Here is a 3,783-nt window from a genome sequence, read left to right on the forward strand (position 1 = left end):
TATATATATATATATATATATATATATATACGGTTTTGATCTATAAAAACTAGATTTAAGTACAGAAACACAGAACAATATCATGCGTAGGGCAGTTTTAGGTCATAGTTAGTTTATATGTAGGTCATACTAAGAAAGCATGACCTAAAATGATCTTAACATGACATTAAACCCAAATCTTATAATGTGACCTAAAACTGCTTAATTATGACTTTCCATATTTTTGGTTAATTATTGACCATTAGATCTTCTAATCCTAGGGCTAAGATTTAGTCCGCATTTCTGGATTTAAGTGCATACTTGCATCTATATATATATATATATATATATATATAGGGGAGCATTATGGTCCAAGTGGACCTTAAGTGTTATGTTCAAATGTATTTTCAGCTTTAGGATTAACTTGATCGATGGTAGAGATTCATAATATACATCCTTCTCCGTGTTACATTATTGGCACTTCCGAATTACAATATAGGGGTATATTTGGAACATCACCTAAATTACACGGTTTCAAAATGGAAGTTCCGAAATTTGCTTCAATTCATTGCAACCAACCTCCCACATTCCCCTCACTCTCGATTTCTCACTCCAAAAGCAGCCCAATCGACAACAAAACCTAGTTCTCTAAAAATCTCTATACATTCAACCCTAGTATTCTTTATCACTACATTCCCTCCCTCTCAATTTAGCATCGCTGACCCTAGGCGAATCCTTCTTCACTTTGCACGGCGATGGCAGGACACGACGATGGCGGTAGAATCGCCCAAGCCTTTACAATCGAAACGACAGTGGTGATTGAGTTAGTTTTTTTTTTCACTGTAGTCCATTGATTCTACTGAGTTAATACCAAGATTGGATTTTTGGTTTACATTATTGAATAGATTGCACGAATTGAAGGGTTCAATTTTATATTTAAATTTTTTATACGAATTCCAGAATTTTTGTGAAAATTAACAATTTTGTAGTTAAAGCTTTAGTTTTTGTTGGGAATAAGGTAATTTACATTATTCAGTATAACTTTGGATAGTTTTTGTTTGTTTGTTTGCTTTGGGTTGTTTGTTTGAACTAGTCCCTGGTTTTAATGTTGTGAAGTGACGGTGGGGCATGAGTTGTGGTGTTTTGTTTCATTGTGTATTGTCTGTTTGATAGGAGTTATGTATATAGAGCAAAATCAATGCCATGTGTTACATTATCAACAGGAATGAGGTACATTATCAACTAGTAAGCATGAAATAATGTATTGTATCGTTGTTAGTAATGTAACATATAATGCGCCCTAGATTAAGTTGTGTGTTGACATTCTTTGAATGCCCTTTGTTTCATTATTAACCACTGTCTGATACATTATCCAATAGACAACCGATAATAATGTATTGCATATTTGTTAACATTGTAGTCATGCGTATGAGTGGTGTTATGCAAAGTGTTTGTGTTGCACGTTACATTATTAACCTCAATTAGTACATTATAATAGTCTTTATACACCAATGTATGTTATTAGTAGCAATAATGTAAACAGGTGCGTCTTCATGTTGTTATGTATATACATTATTCAGATTGTGATGCAACATTATGCACTTTAAGCAAAATTATATTTCAATACATGTGTGAAATACATCATTACATAGTTGATTTGTAATCGTCCATGTTCTATGTACTTATGTACAGGGTAGGGTCCAAGAGGGCAAGAATAGTTGATGGTGGTGCTAATTCTTAGGAAGATTTCATTCTCATAGCAGCAGTTAGACAATACCGAAAGGAGTTGAAAGAGGAGGAAATGGCTGCGGATAGGGAGGCTGCAGAGTGTGCTGCCACGCCAAAGCGTTTACATTATTTATAATATTCATGTTTACATTGTTTATAATATTTATATTTTTATGTACAATTTGACTTTTGTACATTAATGATATCATTGCGTGCATTATTTACTGTATGAATAGTACATTAATTGATAAAAATGCATACATTATTTATTAAGTACTCCCTCCGTCCCATTGAAGATGACCCACTTTCCTTTTTGGTTTGTCCCAATCAAGATGACTCATTACTTAAAATGGAAACACCTTTATCTCTACTTTATTCCCTCTTTCTTACTTTACTCTCTCCTCTTAACACACAAAATATAACTGCATAAAATCCCGTGCCGCCCAAGAAAGGGGTCATCTTCCTTGGGACGGAGGGAGTATGTTGGTAATTTACATATAAGGAACAATAATGTAACGCATCATGACATAGTAATACACCATTGTAATAGAATAATTGGAAGAGGTACACACAAGTCATAACTAATGTAGTCATTCACTTGTAAATAATGAAGGAAAACTCTTAAATAACGTAGGCATTCAATTGTAAATAATGTAGTCATTCACTGCCTAAACGAATGAGGCACATAAAACACATAACTAATGTAGTCATTCACTAGTGAATAATGTACGAAAAGTCATTTATAATGTTAGGCATGTACATTATATGAATAACAATGTTTACATTACTGGAAGTTTATGATAACATTATATCCACAAATCGAATATTAATTGTTGCTACCTTTTCAATAGTTCACCCAAGAACATAGAGTGCAACAACAACACAAATACCAACATCTTAGTTCTCCTCAAAATCTGGTGATCACTCACTCTCATTCAATTGCATCAATTGAATGCATCATTGAACAATGAATTTTTTAATAGATAATTCTGCCTTCAAGCATAATACTCCGTCATCACAAGTCACTGTAAATACATAAAATTATTGTAGAAATAACTAAAACTTGATAAATCTAAATCAAAATTTACATTCTCCCCTCGTTGATAAGAGCAGAGAATTGAAAATAATGCAAATTAAGCTATTCATTATTCTTTCTGTTGATCTGTAATTTACAAAATTGCAACAATTTGTAGAACATAAATTCAATACAAAAACCGTATGCATAAACATTATTTACATTCTTTCATCATTAAAAGTGTGGACTACATAAACCGGAATTCCCTCTTTCGGAGAAATACGTGAAGGATATGCCAGCTTTGCATCCACACCTCTTAGATTGCCGTCTCCGTTTCAAGGTAAATCCACTTAGAGCGTTCATCTGATCTGACTCCTCTGACGACTTTTTTAAGCCTTTCCCTGTTGCAACAATTTGCACGGGCAAATTATGACATGACATTATCCACCATTATGCCAAGTTATGACATTATCCACCGTCCTCGTACCTTGCTTTCGTGTATCAAAACCAACTGCACGTGCATAGACGTCATAAAATGCAACTGCAAAATCCAGTGAGATTAACTTTTGACCAACAATTGGCTTCGACTCCAGAGAACATTCGGGAACAACTAATACTGCATACGTGAAAATGAAATACATTATACTATGCATCACGTTACATTACGGACAACACAGTCCCATGTTTCCGTAGAACTCCATCAAACATGACGAGATTAAAGTGGTATGGCGAGATTATAGTGGTTACTTCATATATTGTTGTCGAAATACAGAAAACATTAAATCGAAAACCAAACCCAACATACGCTCTGCATTCATCTTGTAATATACAAAATTGGCAACGATTTTGATAACGTAAATTCAATGAACGATGCAGATAACGTAAAAAATACTTACATTCTTCCATCGTTGATTACAACAAAAATAGAATGGAGATGATGAAGAACGGCGCGGATGTTCTTACTATGGTTGTGTTTAAGTTCTGGAAGAAAAAAACCTTAGTGCCGTGAGTATTATATGAAATTAAATCTTACGTTAAAATGAGTGGCGTAAATCTTGGAA

This window comes from Salvia hispanica, chromosome 5 (genome assembly GCF_023119035.1).
Source record: "Salvia hispanica cultivar TCC Black 2014 chromosome 5, UniMelb_Shisp_WGS_1.0, whole genome shotgun sequence".
Lineage (NCBI taxonomy): Eukaryota > Viridiplantae > Streptophyta > Magnoliopsida > Lamiales > Lamiaceae > Salvia > Salvia hispanica.